The sequence below is a fragment of the Papio anubis genome, chromosome 19 (genome assembly GCF_008728515.1).
Source record: "Papio anubis isolate 15944 chromosome 19, Panubis1.0, whole genome shotgun sequence".
Lineage (NCBI taxonomy): Eukaryota > Metazoa > Chordata > Mammalia > Primates > Cercopithecidae > Papio > Papio anubis.
Window position 1 is genome coordinate 7,256,318 of NC_044994.1, and position 21,452 is coordinate 7,277,769.

The 21,452-nt window shown below is 42.5% G+C and overlaps 1 protein-coding gene and 1 non-coding gene across 9 annotated transcripts in view; both read left to right on the forward strand.

Annotated features, from left to right (window-relative positions):
* The window catches only part of L3MBTL4 (L3MBTL histone methyl-lysine binding protein 4), a 450,027-nt gene that overhangs the window by 375,312 nt on the left and 53,263 nt on the right, over positions 1–21,452 (forward strand). The gene's annotated exons all lie outside the window — the stretch shown is intronic.
* LOC116271573 lies at positions 11,020–11,136 on the forward strand. Its single transcript, XR_004180186.1, has one exon. It is a non-coding gene; the product is annotated as a U5 spliceosomal RNA (small nuclear RNA).

Genomic DNA, 21,452 nt, shown 5'->3' on the forward strand with positions numbered 1-21,452 from the left:
AAAACTTGTAATCTTGTGGGGAACCAAATTAATTCTTTTCTTTCTTCTATAATTTAATGCACTGGGGACTCCAGTATCGCAATGCTCTTAAGTCTCATTAGTATAAACACTAGCTGTGAATTCCCATTCACAATTGCTACAAAGAGAATAAAATACCTAGGAATACAACTTACAAGGGATGTGAATTACCTCTTCAAGGAGAACTACAAACCACTGCTCAAGGAAATAAGAGAGGACACAAACAAATGGAAAAACATTCCATGCTCATGGATAGGAAGAATCAATATCGTGAAAATGGCCAAACTGCCCAAAGTAATTTATGGATTCAATGCTATTCCCATTAAGGTACCATTGACTTTCTTCACAGAATTAGACAAAACTACTTTACATTTCATATAGAACCAGAAAAGAGCCCATATAGCCAAGACAATCCTAAGCAAAAAGAACAAACCTGACTTCAAACTATACTACAAGGCTACAGTAACCGAAACAGCATGGTCCTGTCACCAAAACAGATGTAAGGACCGTTGGAACAGAACAGAGTCCTCAGAAATAACACCACGCATCTACAACGATTTGATTTTCAACAAACCTGACAAAACAAGCAATGGGGAAGGGATTCCCTATTTAATAAATGGTGCTGGGAAACTGGCTAGTCATATACAGAAAACAGAAACTGAACCCCCTCCTTACACATTATACAAAAATTAACTCAAGATGGATTAGTTAAGACTTAAATGTAAAACCCAAAACCATAAAAACCCCAGAAGAAAACCTAGGCAATACCATTCAGGACATAGGCATGAGCAAAGACTTCATGACTAAAACACCAGCAGAATTGCAACAAAAGCCAAAATTGACAAATGGGATCTAGTCAAACAAAAGAGCTTCTGCACAATGAAAGAAATTATCATCAGAGTGAACAGGCAACATACAGAGTGGGAGAAAATTTTTGTAAACTACCCATCTGACAAAGGTCTAATAGCCAGAATTTACAAAAAACTTAAACAAATTTATGAGAAAAAGGCGAACAACCTCACCAAAAAGTGGGCAAATATATGAACAGACATTTCTCAAAAGAAGACATTTCTGTGGACAACAAACAAATGAAAAAAGCTCATCATCACAGAAATGCAAATCAAAACCACAGTGAGATACCATCTCACGCCAGTTAGAATGGTGATCATTAAAAAGTCAGGAAACAACAGATGCTGCAGAGGCTGTGGAGAAATAGGAATGCTTTTACACTGTTGGTGGGAGTATGAATTAGTTCAACCATTGTGGAAGACAGTGTGGCAATTCCTCAAGGATCAAGAACCAGAAATACCATTTGACCCAGCAATCCCGTTACTGGGTATACACCCAAAGAATTATAAATCATGCTGCCATAAAGACACATGCACACTTATGTTTATTGCAGCACTGTTCACAATAGCAAAGACTTAGAACCAACCCAAATGCCCATCAATGATAGACTGGATAAAGAAAATGTGTCACATATAAACCATGGAATACTATACAGCCATAAAAACGAATGAGTTCATGTCCTTTGCAGGGACCATGGATGAAGCGGGAAGCCATTATTCTTAGAAAACTAACACAGGAACAGAAAACCAAACACCACGTGTTCTCACTCATAAGTGGGAGTTGAACAATCAGAACAGATGGACACAGGGAGGGAAACATCATACAGTGGCACCTGTTGGGGGGATGGGGTCAAGGGAGGGAGAGCATTAGGACAAATACCTAATGCATGTGGGGCTTAAAACCTAGATAATGAGTTGATAGGTGCAGCAAACCACTGTGGCACATGTATGCCTATGTAACAAACCTGCACATTCTGCACATGTATCCCAGAACTTAAAGTAAAAAACAAAACACTAGCTGTTTTACTGGTGAGTGGACATGCAAGTTAATTAAGATTCCTAGTTGCAAAAATATTAATAATCTAGGTTTTATTGTTGTTAAATTTAACATAACATGAGGAAAATTAATGCAATAAATTATAGATTTCATCTTAACTTAGAAACCAATTTGATATGTGACCTCTGGCAAACCATTTAACCTCTCTACTTAGATATTTTCAACTTACGAATGTGACTGTTATTAAACATTCAATATTAAAGTAAATGTTAATTAATATTCAATATTCAACCCCTTATGCTTCTAATCATACTCTCACTCACTATTATAAGTCCTCACTAAACAGGTCATGGTGTTGATAGTGTTACTCACTGTGGTTATTCTGATCCTTACGTGGCATTTTAGATGTTGAAACTGAGTAGGTGTTCATGACTTCTCCCTTAGCTCTTTGGCAGATTGAGGGAGTGGCTGGAATTAAAACCCACAGTCATAGGTTTTTAATCAGCTGCTGTCTTTAGCTCACCGTAAGTTCATCGGATTGTCTCCTACAGCTTATTGTCTACCACTTTCTCAGGAAGTTGGTAAAGATTAACTCTTACCTCTTGCTAAAATCATTGCAAATTGGAAATGTTGTATAATATAAATAAAAGTTGACCTCCTGGAGATAAGACATTGGCATTATAAAACACACTGATGATATTGTAAAATATTTTAACTAAGGAAAATATCCCCACATGAAATAATGGTCAAAAGGGCACCCACCTAAATTTTTTTTAATTCTATTTACCAAGCCTTTTCCTTTCTTCTAATCTAGCACATCAGAATTTGTCTTTTGTTCTAACCATACTGTGTTAATGATGTCCTATTTTTACATTTCTAAGGCTAGAAGAATGTTCATAGCAGAAAGAGTCAATGGGAGGAAAAGACGCATGCGAGAAGTCAGTCGTATTGTGATGAATCTGCTGATTTACTTAGTTCTTGTTCATCTGCAGCGGACGTAGTTTAAGTGATAATGTATGACCAACATTTTTTACCCTGGCAGCCATCAGATGGATAGAAGTAAAATATTCACTAACATTTTAGAATAGGGGTCCCCAACCTTCAGGCCATGGACGGGTACTGGCCCAAGGCCTTTTAGGAACCGGGCTGCACAGCAGGAGGTAAGCAGCAGGCTGGTGAGCATTACTGCCTGAGCTGCCCCTCCTGTCAGATCAGCGGTGGCATTAGATTCTCATAGGAGCGCGAACCCTATTCTGAACTGCACATGGGAGGGATCTAGGTTGCACACTCCATATGGGACTCTAACTAATGCCTGATGACTTGAGGTGCAACAGTTTTATCCCAAAACCACCCCTCGCCCAAGCCCCTGTCTGTGGAAAAAATGTCTTCCACGAATCTGGTCACTGGTGTCAAAAAGATTGGGAATCACTGTTTTAGAATATAGAGCAGCAGTCTTGAAACTAATCAGCAATACAAAACTACACATAGTAAAGGTCTGGAAGAGTTAAACAGAGTGAATGTTTTTAGAAATGGAGAAAAACTGAAGTATATCCACACACAAATGCATTAATCAGACACTGGAGCATGAAAAGGCGTAGGCAAGTCTAAAGTTTATGATTTGTTTTGAAAAGATGAGATGAAGCTTGGTTTTCATTCAATGTGGTGAGGTCTGTGGGGTTTGAGGCCAGTGGATGCCCTGTCTGAATTTAGAGACCTCTCGAAGGAGAGGCAGAGGTGACTCTTCTTAACCAAAAAGAGTGTCTTTAAAGTAGATCTGTTTGCCAAATTTACCTGGGCGATCAATGCTGCAGCTATCCAATGGGTAGTGTTCCGTTCTGGAAGGTCGTTTTTCCAGGATTATGTCTTGTTTTGTTTTCACCAGAACCAGGACCCTTGTTTTCTCATGCTGTCTGCAAACTTGTAACTTTACTAAGGAATTTGGAGAGATCCTATGGGTATGATTTCCCTGAGGTGCTGAGAGGAGGTGCTGATGGGAAGTCATGAGTAAACAGGGAAAAGAAAAGAAGCCGCTTGGAAGAGAGGGCTATACATTATTTTTAAACACCCTCTATGATTATTTAGCTAAATGCAGGAGGCGTAGCAAACTTTATTTTCAAGTATGTGACCTTTTCACAATCATAAACTGCATACCAGAATGTGCAGTGGTTTTAATTAACCACCCTGTTGTGTGAAACCAAAAACCAAACTGAATATGAGGGTCTTTTTTAATACCCATTGATTTGAGTAATTAGAAAAGAAAAAAAGCAGCATTGTAAGAAGCATTGTAAGCAGCATTCTGCAGCTGAATTTATCCCTATCTTTTTACTTTAAACTAGAGTTGGAGAAACAAATGTAAATTACACTATTTGGTTTCATTTCGTAGTTTAGATAAATAAGTATGACCAGCAGTAATTCATTAGCAGAGGCACTATTTATGTAATGCTTTCTTTCAAATAGTGTACCTTGAGGGGGGAAAGTAGGCAGTTTGCGTATTTTGTAGGCTTTAGTGACTATGATTTAGCAAAACAATATCCTGGAATGTATTAGGAAATAAAAATGACAGATTCATCTTGCTGTATTTTCTGCCCTGAAAAGCTATTTATGTAAATATAAATGCTGTATTTGTATTGTAGTACAAAGATAGCTGCAAAAGATGGGCTCCTTAGTCACTGTTTTTGAGATAACAGTAAGACAGGGAAAACCAGGAAACTACCACCTGTGTTGTGATTATCAACTCCATATAAAACATGCCATGGATATGCTCTCATTTTAAGAAATTCCAATCGATGACCATCCAAACTTCAAAACGCGTAAGTGAGGGTAATTGTGAACGTTGCAAAAGAATGCTGTCAAAGAAGTAATAAGGCCAGGTGTGGTGGCTCACGCCTGTAACCCCAGCACTTTGGGAGGCTGAGGCGGGTGGATCACCTGAGGTCAGGAGTTCAAGACCAGCCTGGCCAACATGGTGAAACCCGGTGCCTACTAAAAAATACAAAACTTAGCTGGGTACCTTTATTTTTAATCTTGGTGAGACTTCTTCCAGTGTGGGAAAAATGATCAAATAAGTCACACAGGTAGATTTTTGAAAGGAGACTAACAAACTTGTAAAAAGCGTAATAGCTGTGTATTTGCACATTTTGTTGCAGTTAAAGTGCATTGGGTTCAAACAATAAATCTACCACTGAAACACTGCACAAACTTGGGCAAATTACCTAAGTTTTAAACTTCAGATCCCACTTGGAACATACAGGCTAATTGTACTCTTCCCCGCGTGGCTGAAGACAGGTGAGGTGTGAAAGGTACAGCTCTACACAGGCACAGTTTATTATCACAGTATATGAATGTGGTTTTCAGTTACAATTACTTTAAATACCTCTTCCAGGCAACTTTAATAGTTTACAACCCTCTCCCCTTCTTTTTAAGTATTTCCCGCAATGTCCGGCATGGTCCTTATCAAAAAGGGGTACTTAATAAATGCTTGTAGCATGTTGAATTATTTGATCCTGACTTATTTACTTCTTCATTTCATAGAAAGCTAAATTAGTCCACAGGAAATTAGCCACGTATTTCTACATTTTCCCACTGGAATGTTCTTCATTCTATCAAAAGGAAAGAAAAGCTGGCTCACTTTCTGTAGATTTTTTGCTTTCCCATTTGAATTTTAAGGACTATTTAAAAATATAGGATTTTCTTTTATCTTTCCACATCATGAATCAGTGCACTCAGATGCAAAGATCATTTTCCACTTTTCTGATCTTTTCCAGTTTTATTATCATCTCCAAAGCTAATGAGAGCCACTGCTCCCTGTCTGTTCTCTGCTGCAGAAGTCAGTATGTCTAGCCACATAAATGATTTCTTTTAAACTCTTAGTATAGCCACACCTTTACTGGAAAGGGGCAGGAAGCAGCGCCCAGGGAGCGACCTCACTGTATTGAGCTCTGCCCTCCTACCAGCCACGCCTTCCTCGGGGCTTGCATCTGTAATCTCACTTACCCTCCCAGCATCCCACAGGCCCTTGTTTTACCAGTGAGTAAGCAGAGGCCTAATGGGATTAAGAAATTTGCGCAAGGTCAGGAGGCTAGAAAGTGAGAGTGGGAAGAGTCAAACCCAAGCAGTATGATTTCGAGGCAGCGATCTTAACCACTGCCTGAGGGCAGCGATCTTAACCACTGCCTGAGGACTAACAGCAGGACCTCTGCCTTTCTACAGAAGGCACAAATACGTGCTCAGTGATACTTCTTGATATATAAAAGTAAAAAAAAGAAAACATTTTGAAATGTATAAACTCTGGATTTCACTCGTGCCTTACTTGTGTCCAGGTGACCCTAAGCCAAATCACGTAGCGTTTGTGCCTTAATTTTCCCAAATCAACAATAAATTAAAATACACACCCTCCAGAGATGTTGTTGGGATTCGATGTGATAATCCTTATAAGGCAAGTAAGTAGCACTGTGCTTGTCACACAGGTGGATAATGAAGCTGTAAAGACGGATTTTTAAAGACCTTTTGAGCAGTGCTAAATTACAGCATCAACTATAATCTGTCGGCAGTAAGAAATCATTGGATGTCTATCAGCTTGTCCCGGAGGTACATGATCAGATTCGTGTTGCTGAAAAAATGAGTTTAAAAGTATTGTGGAGGCTGTAGTGAGTGGGAGCAAAATCAGAGACAAGGCACGTGGTCAGAGGCTTCCCCGAGGTCCAGGCAAGAGGAGATGAAGGTTTGGGCAGAACAGTGGTCATAGACGCAGAAGCAGAGCTCCATGAATATTGCAGAGGAGGAGCTAAAGGGATTGAGCTGCCATTTGAAGGTAAGGAAATGAAGTGGTCACACGTGACCTTGTAACAGCAGCTGGGCATATGGTGAATATGGTGATGTTATTAACCACACATAAGAATTACTTGAGGAGAAATAGATTGTATGGTGAAGATCATGAGGCTAATTTGAGAAAGGCTGAATTTTAGATTTCCTACCAAAAATCATAGAGAAAATGTTTATTAGAAATTGGCCCAGGGTACAGAAGTTATGTCTGAGACATAGACCAACATTTGGGATTAATAGAGTGGCAGAAGATGCCAGGTATTAAATGACTATCAACAGCATCAGCACCACACTGGGGGACCCAGCAGTGCTCAGCACACCTTTGTGGCAGGAGGAGGAGGTATAAGGGAAGGACAAGAGAGAGAGTGCGATGCCTGAAGAGAAAGAGCCTAGGCGAAGAGAGAGGCAGGGGAGGCAGGAAGAGCTGGTGGGGAGGCTGAGAAACCCACCCCCTCAGGAGAACTGGGACCAGAGGTGCGCCATGCAATGGCTTCGATTCTCAACTTACCTCCGTTTGTCTATATTGAAAAAGATTTCACAGAAACCCTAAAGATCAGTGTCTTCCCTTTTGTGCACTCCTCACAAATAGTCTGAATGCTGCTATTTAGTCACTTCCATGCAGGGAGGGCCACAAAAGGCAGTTGCCCCACTGGAGAGCAGCTCCTGTTGCAGGTTACAAAGGGGAACAGGACGGCAGGCCGCGGTGCTTCCAACAGATTGTGTCTGAAAATGAGTGACTCATGGTCTTAGCTCTTTGTCACCTTCAGTCTATTTTTCCATTGTCCTTTTCTGAATTTTTTCACCAAGCTTTATGCTACCCTTCGGATATATTTATTGGCAGTATCTCCCACAGCTACATGGAAACACACTGAAAAAGGGAAAAAAAAGTTTCACCATGCTCTGCATTTCAATGAGGAGACTTGGGTTCAAGATGTGCCTTTGCCTCTGCAGAGCTCCTCCCCGTCCTCAGCCTGCAGCAGGCTAGCTCCACTATCCTCACGGCCTGGCCCTGCTGTCAAGGTGCCCACTGACCACTTCATTGAAAAACCCGAGGACTGTGTCCAGGGCCTCACTTACTTGACCATGGAAAAGCACTGGGCCCCGTGAGACCATTCCCACCTTCTTGAAATCTACGTTGGCTTCCAAGACATCATCCTAGACTCAATTTTCTCCCATCTGGCCTCTCCTTTCTCAGTTTCCTTTGTTGCCTTCTCTTTCTCTATCCTACTTCAAATACTATTTCGTGGAGCTCTCTTCTCTCCCAGACTCTGAGTAATCTCACTCAGTCTTATGGCTAATGGCTATCAGCTCCTATCTCCACCTTGACCTTCCTCTGCTTGGTGAGCACATCCACCCCAGACATATGAAACTAGTCCAAACCAAATTTATTATCCTATCTTCCAAGCCTAGATCAGAAAATGGCTCCACCATCTAACCAATTGCTCAAGCCAGAAACCTAGGAGTGTCCTTGACTCCTCTCCTCCACAAATCACCTATATCCAGTTAGAAACCAAACCTAATTGATTTTGCCTCTGAAGTCTTCTCTCCCTCCCTGCTTTTGCAACCTAGTGCAGAACCCAAGAGTCTCTCTCACTTTGACTAGAGGACGGTGACTCCATATCTGGTCTTCCTGCCTCTCTGCTTACTTCCCTACATCTTATTCTCCTCGTTGCCGTTAGGGTGATCTTTCCAATCTAATCATGGCACTGAATGCTGAAATCCCTTCAGCAGCCTTTTCAGCAACCTCAGAATAACCAGGTTTCTGGGACCTTTATGACCTGGTCCTTGCTCACGTCTCCATCCTCATCTGTCTCCTCTGCCTGCCCTCTCACCTCTTGCCTTTGCACATACTGTTTCCTCTTTCCAGAACCTGCTTTCCCCCTTCTTCTCACCTCCACCCGATACCTGACTATATCAGAGCCAGCCCTCTCACCTCAACCTGGACATCTCTTCCCTCTTTAGTCTGAATCATTCCTAGCTCCTCCTCCTTCCCTCCCCACAATAGGAAAGGGAGCTTTGCTGGTTAATCTCATAAATCCTATAATCCCTAAACTTCTCCCATCATAGCATTCATTATACTGTCTCTCCTATAGAATGTGAGCTCCATGAGGGCAGGGACCATGTGTGTCTTGTTCCCCCCTATATCTGCAGGGTCCAACTTAGAGTCTGGCACACAGTAGGTATTCAAGACACTTCTAAATAAATGATGCACCTTGGGAACACAGACATGGACAAGAGGACATGCCTCCTGTTTTCAAGGACACAAACTTTTAAAGAAAAAAACACTTACGAATAATTATGACATCACAAGTACTGTAATAGAAACATACCTGATCCAAATTTTCACAGAAAAGAGAGTGGCTAACTTTGTCTGGAAGACATGAGTTGATCTTTAAAAGTGTGAGGAGCCAATGTAAGATCCATCTTTGGACTTAGCCCTGCTACTAATTAGCTTTTCATCTTGGGTAAATTAACCTGACTTCTCTGAATTGTAATTTCATTCTCTACAAAAGTGGAGATAATACCTCACTTTACAAAACTGTAGGGAGGACTAAGTAGACTAATTTAAATGATGTATATGAAGCCCGGCACCTAGTTAGATGCTCAGTAGATAGTAGCTATTTTATCATTTGATTGAATTTCTTTTATACAATGCTTCTTGAACTAATTAATGCACCTGAAGGCGAACGAGGAAAAAAGAATACATTTCTTGAATGTGACTAAAATTACAACTTCAGCTGGGTCAACATGAGGGGTTTCTAAACGACAGTCTAATATATAATTTATCATTTGCCTCCATTAAACTGTAATGAACTATTGAGAACCAAGGGGACAGTCCTTACACAAAAAATTTTCTTTTACCACGACCTAGGGAATTAGTTGCACTGTTGCTTTCGTGCTTAGAGTAACTTACTAGCTCTGGGTCATCTTTATTCATCCGGATATGATCTACATAATATCACATAATAAGCTCTCGCCTCATCAGCCTAGTATACTTAGGGAGGTATACTTTAAAGGTATGAAATCTGTGACTGTCCGTGAAACAGCAGAAATGCGTTTGAAGACATTTGCAATGAATATAATTCTGATTAAAAGGTATAGGTAATATCCATGCATCTCCCTTTGTTTCCTTGGAGAAAGACAAATGCACTATAAGCCTATCTTTATGATGTTGATGATTAATCCTAAGAGATAATATCATGACATTTCTATCAACCAATTTCACCTCACCTTCAAGATGCCAACAAGTTGATTTCAGTTAGTTTGGGGTCCCTGAGATAATGTTAAGTCATTAATTAACTTGCGTAGCCTCAGGCATCTTTGCTGGAATCCTTGCTGCTGTCTCTTCTTGTGCTAATCAGAATCTTTGCTCTGATTGCTTCCAGACCTTAACTCTTTCAGAGCATAGACATCTCATTGGTTTGACAGTTCCTAAAAATTATCCAGTTGTCTAATAATTAATGCTACTGTTTAGATATTCAGAAGTCATTTGTTTACAAGAAGAACAAATTCCAGCTGGCCCTCAGAATTCAGAGTAGAGCGGAAATGGTAGGGCTTTCCCTGTTTTAGAACATTTAAAGAATTACACTGCATGCCCACAACACACGGAACGTCTCTCATTTCTCGATGTAGCTATGCCACTGAAGTCTTTAGTACATAGTCAGTGGTAATGGCCATTCTAGAATCTACCAGGCTTTCCGTGGGTAGGAGAAGGGGTTTGGGGTAATCCTTTACTTCAGAACCTCCCATGGTTCTAGCCTGTGCAGTGGGGGCTCAGCCCTGCTGTTCATCAGAATCACCCGTGCAGCCTTTGCTTACATGAACATGCTCAAGCCCCACCTCAGAGACCAATTCTGGAAATGGAGCCAAATGTAGGTATATTTTTCACTTCCAGGGGTGATTTGGATAGACAGGTATGGTTGGGAGTCACTGTCCTCTGGGTGGGCAGCCTCGGTTCGACTTTCCAGCTTCCTCTCCTGCTGCACTCAGGACTCCACCCGATCAATCACTTCCACATCTCCATCTTCATGGTGTCACCTCTACCTTGAGCCTCCTCTTCCTCTCCACTGAAATCCGAAGCCTTTCTTAAAATAGTGGCTCTTATACCTTACTGTGCATAAGAAAACCCTGGAACATCTGAAAAAGTTCTGTTTCCAGCTTTCCCTGTGCTAGAGGTTCTGATTCACTGGGGCTGGGATAGGGTCTGGGCAGGACATTTTTGGTAAGCTGTCCGGTCAACTCCAAGGCAATCATGGCTCTGCTCTGAAAACAACTGCTTTATGCTTTTCTCTGCACAACCTTCCCCAAATCCAGCTCTCAGAGTTAATTGCTCTCATGCTCTGCTTTCTTGTCAGAACAAATAAATCTTTCACTTTTTACTAAAGATTCCCATGGAGAGGGACAGTTGTGAGTTCGTAACCAAACTTTTTAAGGCCTTACTTAGGCAGGGCTAAATGAAAAGTTAAAAAAAAAAAAAAGAGTGAATTGCTCTTTCCTCTGCTCAGAGCACTTCGCTCATCCCACTGATGTGCACTCTGTCTGCATGATATTATGGGCTGTCACCCAAGGGTCTGTCTCCTCATTTAACGGGCAGTCCTCAAGGGCGGGGACCATGCTATCCTCATTTTTGTATTCCTGCCCTTAATTCAGTGTCTGGCACAATTCAGAAAATGTATGTCAAAGAGACAGTAGTGTTTTGTGACATAACATTTATAATTTAAAATTACAGTGTAAAATCTAGAAAAAGTAAATAAAATTCCACAGCTGCTGCTCTGTGACTCAGCATCAGTGTCAAGAGGAGACTGTTTTCTTCTCGATTTGGGGTGGCTGCGGCGCCAGCATCTCTCACGCTGTCACTGCTCGAGAAGTGTCTCCAATCAGCAGCAGGCCCAGACTGTCCACTCTCATTTCAACTGCATTTAAATCCATTTTGCATGTTTCTTTCAACATCAGCTTTCGAAATCTTTCTCCAGGAAGAAAACGATCTCTGCTGGAGATGCTGAATGCTTGTGGTCATTTTTTTCTTCTTTCTTTTTACCAGATTTCTGTAATGGGCAGGACCAGCATCCGCGAAGGGTGTTGTGTTCATCTCATGATCATGGACTCCAGGGAGATGGTGGGCTTCACCCCTCAGCTCAGGCGGGCTGTCTACCACCCCCTCTGCTCTGGGCCTCAGCTCTGCCCTGGGAGGCAGATGATCAGGAGGCTGTGGTACCCCTGGCCTGGCTGCCTCTCCATGCCCGTTCCGCACAGGCTCTGTCTCCACAGGAGCCTTTCTCTGCCTGCTGTACCCCTGCGCTCTGCCCGCCACTTGGCCCTTCACCCTTCAGGTCTCCATTTAGCTATCATCCTCACCAGGAAAACTTCCCAATCCTCCTGAAACTGAGTCAGGGGCTCCCATGTTCTCCTATTTGTTTATCATAAGTATTGTAGACTTAGCAAATCATGCTACTGATAAAATCACCTGCTTGCCAGGCATGCAGAGTGGTATAACAGACTTTGGAGACTCAGAGGGGGAGCGGGAAGGGGATAAGGGATAAAAAGCTACATACTGGGTACCATGTACACTACTCGGCGTGTCTCTGCACAGAGACCAGGCTTTGTGCCTCCGTTCCTGGCCTTCATGGGCCACAAAGGTGTCTTTGCAGTTTCATTCCTATGAAGAATATTTGAGTTAGAGATCCTGAGCTAGTCCCTGTGGAACAATCAAAGGATAAAAAGACATGCCCCTTACCTGCAGATTGCTTTCAGAGTAATTAAAGCCATAATCACACGGGTAAGATTACACAGATCAGAGCCAAACGGTGCCTAAGGAGTGACCATTGTAGTTGGTGTCCCAGTATCTGCAGCATGTAGTTCGAAATTCCAGCCATCTCTCAAGGTCCACCTCCATCTGACCCTTCCAAAGGCTCCATCCGTGCCCCTGCTGCTCCCCTGGAAGAATCCTCCTCTTTAAACATATGGTTGTTCCTTGTCCTCCACATAAACCATGGCAACCCCACTTCCACACCTTTCAAGCAGTGAAGCCCCACCTGGGGTATTTCCCTTGCTCTGTCTCCTGACATGCCCTGCCCTGTAGCGGGGGTCTGCCCTGACCATCCAGCCAAGTGTTCATATTCTGCAGCGGTCACAGGACACTCAGTAGAGACTGCACTGAGTTGTGATTCGTTTTTTTTAATTAAATTTTTTTTTTTTTTTTGGAGACAGAGTCTCGCTCTGTCACACAGGCTGGAGTGCAGTGGTGCGATCTCGGCTCACTGCAACCTCTGCCTCCCAGATTCAAGCGATTCTCCTGCCTCAGCCTCCTGAGTAGCTGGGACTACAGGTGCATGCCATCATGCCCAGCTAAATTGTTTTTGTATGTTTAGTAGAGACGGGGTTTCACTATGTTAGCCAGGATGGTCTCGATCTCCTGACCTCATGATTCGCCCACCTTGGCCTCCCAAAGTGCTGGGATTACAGGCGTGAGCCACCACGCCCGGCCATGATTAATTTTTATGTAACTGCTTTCTCCCCTCAAGGACCATAGTTTATTTCTTTTATAATTCCCAGTGCTCAACGCAGAGAGTACTGGCTCAACAAATATTTGGAGATGGTAGTCACTTCTGGCTGGAGAAGTCAGTGAAGATTCCTAGAGGATGCAACATAAGGGAAGCATCGTTCTAGATCCCCCAAAGGCTCCTGGAACCTCAAACTCCAAGTTCCTTGTTGTTGGTATTGCGTTGTTGTTGGTATTGTGTTGTTGTTGGTATTGTGTTGTTGTTGGTATTGTGTTGTTGGTATTGTGTTGTTGGTGTTGTGTTGTTGTTGGTGTTGTGTTGTTGGTGTTGTTGTTGGTGTTGTGTTGTTGTTGGTATTGTGTTGAGAAGACTCTCTGGGTTGTAGGTCTTATCTCTGGGTGGCACTGAGTGCTCACCACGACTGGCCATCCACCCCCACCTTCTGCAAGCTTCACAAGCACCATGTCCTTCTGGCTTCCCTCCCACATCACCGCCCCTTCTTCTTGGACTCCTTAACTCAAAGTTTGACTACCAGGAGCCCTCTCCTTTCTCCAGACCTTATGTCTTCTCTACACAGTCCCCCTGGGGGTTATCATCTACTCCATGGCCTCAGCAGTGTTTGTGCAGAATACTTGGAAATCTACCTGTGTTTTCAGCCCTCATCTCTATCCTGAGCTCCTAACTCACAAATTCAGCTGCTTGCTAAATACTCCATTTGTATGACCCCAAGCACCTCCCCCATCATCTTTCCTCCCCGCAAACCTCCCCTTCCTCCCTCATCTCTGGGTCAGTAAAGGCATCCCCTTATGTCCGCCCACTTCAGTCCACTCCTGCTATGACTGCCTGAATCTAAGCCACCAGGATTTCTCACTTGATTCCTACAAGGGCCAGTCCTCCCGCTCTTCCTGTTTCCCCCATTGCCCTGTCTAACTAATCCTTTCTTCACACTGCACACCAAAGTGACATTTTTGAAAGTCAGATGTAATCAAGTAATGTTTCTGCTTGAAGCTCGCCAAAGTTTCCCCAATATTCTTGGGGTAAGGTCAAGTTTTCTTAACAAAACCCTTTGTCCTCTATTCCCTTCTAGCCTCCTCTTCTCCTATTCACCATCTCCTCTGCTCTCTGCCCCACACTGAGCTCTAGCCATGTGGACCCTCTTCTGTTATTCTAGTCCTCCAGGTTCCTCTCACCTCTGGCCTCTGATCACACGCACACACGCTTTGCCATGCCCTGCTAATCGATATTTGGATCCCAGTGCAGACTTCGCTTATCCTGCAGCCATCTCTGACCTCATGATCTGCATGGGGCACCCTTTTCTCTTCTGCCTGAGCAGCCTCTACTTCTTGTCTCCAGGACCTTACCATTCTGTATTGTAGTTGCTTGCTTAATTGTGTGCTCAGTAACAGTTAGCCTACTGGATGGATGGATGGATGGATGGATGGATGATCTGTTTACTGGAAAGGTAGCTTCTCTGAAAATCAGGCTTCTTCGAAGAAGAAGGCCCACATTATAGAGAATTCATCAGTTGTACGTGAAATTTTAAGAGATGGTAGAGAAGTGCCACAAACCTTTTTACTTTAAGGATGCATTATGTTTGTGTAATCATTATCTTTATATGGCATCTTTAAAACTCAATTTTGTCCCAACAACAGCCCCATATGAGGCAGAAGAAGCAGAAAAAAATAGATTTTCATTTACCAAAGAGAAATTCGAGGCCCAGAGTAATGAAGTCTCTGACCCAAGGTCATACTGGGCTCTTGACCTTGAACTGGAAGAAAAGTCTTCTCATTGCCAGCCACAAGCCTCCACAGACAACTTCCCAGGCTGCCTGCCCTCAGGGTGGCTATGAGAAAATGGAGTGACTTTCTTCTCTCTACCAGGAAAGACCTGGTACCAAGAGATGGAGAAAATAGTTGAGAAAGCTTATCATGAGGAAAGAACAAATATCAGATCAATCCCTTTTGTCACTCAGTCCTTCAGCAAATACTTCTGGTTGCCTAATACGTGCCAGATCTGAGGATCATCATAGACAAAATTGGAAGCTATATCTGCCTCATGTGTACAGTAGAAAAGGCAGACTAATCCAAAACATGGCAAATCATGCAAAATTCGAATTGCAAGAAGACCTCTGAGAGGCAGGCATATGCAGCACTTCAAGAGCAGATGGCAGGGACATTGGTCAGTCAGGCAAGGCTGAGGACACACTAAGGAACTGTAGGTGTTCACTGGGCAAGGGTGGGCCTAGGGCTGCCAAGGGTATGAGCAGAGTGAGAAGATGGGGAGAGACGGTGAGCAGGAATCTGAGTGTCTTGGAAGTTGAGGGATCAGAAGAAGAGCACAGCTCCTCATCATCATGGAAAAGTGAAGGAAGTATTTAACTGAAAGTTTTTTACACATTGCATTCTGAGTCAGCCCAAGACTGTGTTCCAGCCAATTGTAGCTGACAAGTGAGGGGAAGAGCAAGACAATGCAGGAAGCTGGAAGGAGAGAGAGCTGGCACGGAGAAGGAGCGGGTGAGTCTTCCCTTCGCTATGATGTTCTGACTTTAAAAAGCTGCCTCCCATTGCCAGCCAGCTGGGGTTCGCCTGCCCGTGCCCACCTCTAGGTCCTCATTGCAAGTCAGTCCACACAGGGACATTCCTCCTGGCATCAGAATTGGACCTACAGGGACCCTGCAGGCAGTGACTGGAAGGTTTGCTGATTTGATTCCCCTTAAAAGAGTGAACATGTGTTTGAGGGAGCCACTTGGTCACTCTGCTCCATCAGACGAGGAAAACAAAGCCCAGATCTGAGGAACTGTGCAGCGATGGGGACCTCTGGTTGCCCCTTGGAGCAGAAAAATGGGAGAAGAGGAAAGAAGAGAGGAGAGGTGCCAGAAGCGAATTAGAGATGGAACAAGAGAGATAAACTTGCACAGAGAGTAAAGGCACAGCATGTTTATAAAAGTGCACAGGCCCACAAGAAACTGCACATGTCCCCATGGATTCTTACAGAGAGTTTTTGTTCGTTTATTTGTTTCTTAGAGACAGGGTCTTGCTCTGTCGCCTAGGCTGGAGTGCAGTGGCACAATCATAGCTCACTGCAACCCTAAACTCCTGGGCTCAATCGGCTAGGTTTTTTTTGTTGTTTTTTTTTTTTTTTAATTTTGTAGAGACAAGGTCTCACTATGTTGTCCAGGCTGGTCTTGAATTCCCAGCCTCAAGCAGCCCTCCCACCTTGTCCTCCCAAAGTGCTGGGATTATAGGCATGAGCCGCTGCACCCAGCCTCTTACAGAGAATTTAATACAGAAAATGCCAGGGCATGCCATCACCACTAATCAAAAGAGAAACATGGTTAATCCTGTTGATTTCTGACAAAACTGACATTAAAATCTGATGCTTGTGTATGCTTTTAAAATTATCTACACCAGAGATTTGGAACCTGCAGTTCTTTATCCCCTTTTTGTTGACTTGCTTGTTTCCTGAGAGATTTTTCTCCTCCTTGATACTTATTAGGCAAATGTAACTTTGCATCCCTCGGCGCATTTGCTGTGGCCCTTCCTGACGGCTCTTAGGATGACCGTTCCTCCATTCTTCATCGTGCTTGTTTTGTGATCTTCACTCCGCGTTTTCTGCGTTTCCTCTAATCCGCATCCAGTTTCTAGATGTTAGCTGTGCCAGGCTTCACAGTGCAGGTACCTGAGTTGACTCCTGAAATGTCCTTCCTCCCATCTTCATAGTCCAGCAGCCCGCAGGTTTAAGGAGTTATTTCAAATTTTATTTTTAAGGAAAACTTGAATTTAATGTTCTTCAAGCCAAAGAACAAAAGAAAAGGTTTCTGTCCAGAAGCAAAGTTTACTACTAATGGGAATCGGAAAAGCAGCCCGGGCCATTGTTTCAATAAACAGTGATTACTTTTTCTATACTTAAAAATATCCCTTTAACAATTCAACTTCAGCCAAAACTCCTGTCACTTTTTACTGCATATTTGTGTTATTACAAGAAACCATGAACATAGGGGAAATAGGCCTCCTTCCTCCGTGTCTAGCAGGTCTGTTTTATGCCTAAAAGCCACCGGGTTTCCTTTGAGCTGGTCTGATTAATTGCTAGGGACTACTTGCTTGTTGAGGATGGAGAAGGAATGGAGAGGCACCAAAGGGTATGATATGTCGCTGCCTTTCAATGCTGGCAACACCTTGGGGTGGGGAGTAGTTCATTTTGAGTAGATTGAGAGAGAAGTAAAAAGCCTTGGTTTCCAGGAAATATTAGAATGGGTAAATAAAAATTCAGTTGGGGCTCAGTCAGAATACTACTCGATTAATACCACACACTGAGCTTGTCTCCTGTCCCCTCCCCTCATTTTCCCTTGAATTCCATAGAACTGTCTATGTCAGGTATCTGCGTATGGAAACTTCGGCCTCACCAGCAAATGCTATAATTATTTTGAGGTCATGGGAGGATCTACCTTTATCTCTTGATCCTTTTTTTTAATGGTTTATCTTTCTGAATATGCTATCATGGCTGACAAACTGAATGAGGACTTGTCACATGTCACTTTAGCTTGTCTTCTTGTGTATTTTCAGCCAGCATTAAAAACACATATAGTGGTAATTAAGTCTTCTTTAGAAATCATTTCTTACTGGTGATGTGCTTTTGGTCCCTTGATGAGACAACATAAGTTGATAAGTTATTCTGTTGGCAGCAGTAACAACGACAGAGTCTGCATAATTATAAACCCTTCCCATGCCGGCACTTAGCAGAGTCATTATCCAGGTTGACTTCCCCACTTTGGAATAAGGAGACCAGTATTAGCAGATTATTAGAAATATTCTTGCATTCTGTATTTTGGAAGGTGTCACTGAGTCACTTGACAAGTGAAAGGTGGTTCTAAAGTCATGGGCATAATAAAGAAATGTTCTTGTTGATGTCCAGCCTTGCCTCATACTGATTTTTTTTTTTATTAAATTTGCTGTTGTAGTGAGGGCTGGTTGGGTATAAACCCACAGGGAAGATCCTATGCTTTATTTTGTGAGGAAATACTTTCTATTTATTTTACTTCCATTTTGCTTTTTTAAAAAATAAAAATAAATAAATAAATAAATAAATTAGACTTCTTCAAGGAAAAAGATATTATATGATGTAAATAAAAGGAGACAGATGGGTTAAAGCAGGTTGGGGGGAGGATATTTCCATTTTAGCTCAGCTTTAGAAATCTAGGCCAACACTGATAAAAATTGAAGAAACACAGATTGAAACCAGATCTGTCACACAGGAGAAATGCTGCAGTATTAATACCCCACGCAAGTGGCGCTCACTACAGTGATCGTGTATGCAGGTGGTGGCGAGGTTGCTTTCCAGTTGTACTTGTTGAGGCTTCATTTTTTTAGATAAGTTGAATCATCACTGATCAAAATGAATCACAAACCATTTTTCATGTGAAATTTGGAGGACATTTTGAAGGCATAGCACAGATCCTCTCTGAGCTGCCTGACCCTTCACATTCATCCTGGGTTTCTTATTAGATTAGTAACATTTTAAAATCTAAACTCCAACTTGGTGAAATTTTCATTAGCACTTCTTATTTCATGTTCTGGCTTTACATTTTAATGCCTGTCTTATCAAGAAAGAGAAAATAGAGGTTTTTTAATCAGAAATGTATTACTTTCAGTTTACCACCTTAAAAAAAAAAACACTTTGCACCTTGTTGAATAGCTAGTCAAAACTAGAATTTAAAAGCATCATGGAAAACACGACAAGGATAAAGAAGGCAGACATCGATTTTAAAGAGCCAAAAAAAGACCTGTGATGGAGGGTTAAAGTATGTTTCTTACAGTCTAGATAAGAAATGACTAAGGAACTAATGAAACATGGTTCTTAAGTCCATAGCTGACTCATAAGAGATAATGGGCAACTTCATTTTTAGTCTCAATTAAGGCTAAATAGAATAGAACGAAATTAGATTGATTTAAATATCAAAGATGGAAGTTGTGCTAAGAATTCTCGCACATATGTACAGGAAGCCCTCTGTGTCCTCACCCACAACCACAGATTCAACCAACTGCTGATTGAAAACATTCAAAATAAGTAAATAAATAAAAGTAATAATAAAACAATAAAAATAACATAAGTAAAAATACAGTATAATAACTATTTGCATTGTGTTAGGTGTTGTTAGTAATCTAGATATGATTACAGGTATACAGCAGGGTGTGTGTAGATTATGTGCAATACACACCATTTTATATAAGAGACTTGAGCATCCTGTCAATGGTATCCAAAGGGGTCCTGGAACCAATTTCCCCACGAATACCAAGGAGCGGTGATACTAAAACTGGCCTTTAGGACCTTGACTTCTCCGTGGACTTTAGAAGTACAAGCATTATAATGTGTTGACTTAGGGAGCCTTGAGTTCCTGGTGGTAACAGGGAAATTCAAGGCTCCTAGGCAGCCTCCTGGACCCTGACCCTCAGGTCTTCACCATCTGTCCTCTGCTACCTGAGGACCAGAGGCTGGCCTCATCCTGACTGGTCATTGCTCCTCCAAGGCACATGGTGCTACTAACACCTACATGTACTGTCAGCCTGAGGCCCCAGTTCCTGGACTCACTCTCTGGCCCTTACGTTTAGGTTGCCATAGACCTCTTGTCCTGCCTGCCCATCTGCCTTTCTGTAACTGAGAATCTTTGCCTGCCTGATGCTCACCTTTCTTGCCATACCCAGCCAAGGTCATTCTATTTCTGAGGTCTGAACCCACCTCACAGCTCACGCCTCCCAAGGTCTGTGTGGTTCCTTGCCACACCTCTGAGCCACTTGTGCCAAACAAGAATCACTAGTATTTGTAGCTGGACAGTAAGTAATTCCCATCCCACTGAGAGTGTTAAACCCTGAAATGGCTTCCTAAAGCAGGTCTATTGAAATAGGAGAGGCTCTCCATTGGTCTGATATGGTTTATGTCAATCTGTCAGACAACACAGACTATTGCCTCATTCCTACCCTCAGCAAACATCAGGTTTTGTAAAGGCATTGGCAAAAGAAAAGGGCTACATTGTACTAAACAGTACCCGGTTTAGGAATTTATACAAAATCCAAACCTGTGGTACTCTGGACTGAGTGTTTCTGTTTTCCCAAATTCATGGGTTGAAGCCCTTATCCCCCGTGAGGGTAGTAGGAGGTGGGGCCTTCGGGAGGCATTTAGGTTCAGATGTGGCCATGAGGGTGAAGCCCCCAGACATGATTATGCCCTTGTAAGAAAAGGAAGAAACACAAGAGCTCTTTCTCCTTACACGCACACACCTAGGAAAGGCCACATGAGGATGCGAGAACTTCCCTCCTATCATCACAGCCTCTCCTCACAGGGCTTCCTCAGGTGGTGTTGAAGCCACTAATCTATAGTATTTTGTTGTAGCCCAAATTAAGACACCTGGATACAAAGTTGTACCATCTTGTATTGTTGAGGAGCCCACAGACATCTTTTGTCAGATACAGATGGACCTTCCTTGAGCTGTCACATGTCTCTAGAGCACTAGAGCAGCAAAAACCAAGCCAAGACCAAGGTCACAGCCTTCCTGCAGAGAAAGAGTGGGGTCTGTGATTACAGAGCGGAGTGTGGAGGAGGGCTGAGCGTGCTAGGCAGGAGGTCTCCCATTCTCACTCTGCAAGGGTAGGTCCCGTGGCCACTCACCGTTTGGATCAAAGAAAGGTAGTATTTCCTTATGATTTCTCCAGGTCAAGAAATGAGATAACAAAAGAAATCATATCTTACAGATCCTCTGGTAAAGCAAAACATAAAACACAACTATCTTAGCATTTTCTCTTGACTTTTTGATTTTTGAATGAGTAGCCTGTTCATGTGATACAAAAGTCTCATGTATCCTTTTTGAGTTTCTTTAGGCATAAGCAAGCAAATGGATTCGATTTTCTTATCCTCACCATTTTTTAACATAGTAAGTAGTATGCTGTATGTACTGTGCTTCCTGCAATTTTTTTCACATAACAGTATATCCTGTGAATTTCAACCCACTCATAAAAAGGGGACTCTTCTTAGTGCCTAGAGGGTAGTTTTATAGCTCCATGGTAGTGTTCCACTGGATGGACATATCATTATATTACCACTCCTCCATTGTGGACGTTTGGGTATTTCCAGTCTTCTGTTATTACAAACAATGCTATGATGAATAACTATGTACATATGTTATTTTGCACATGTGCTAGTAGGCCTACAGGATAAATTCCCAGAAGTGGAATGGCAGAATGAAATAGAATATACGTTTGTTACTTTAATAACCTATCA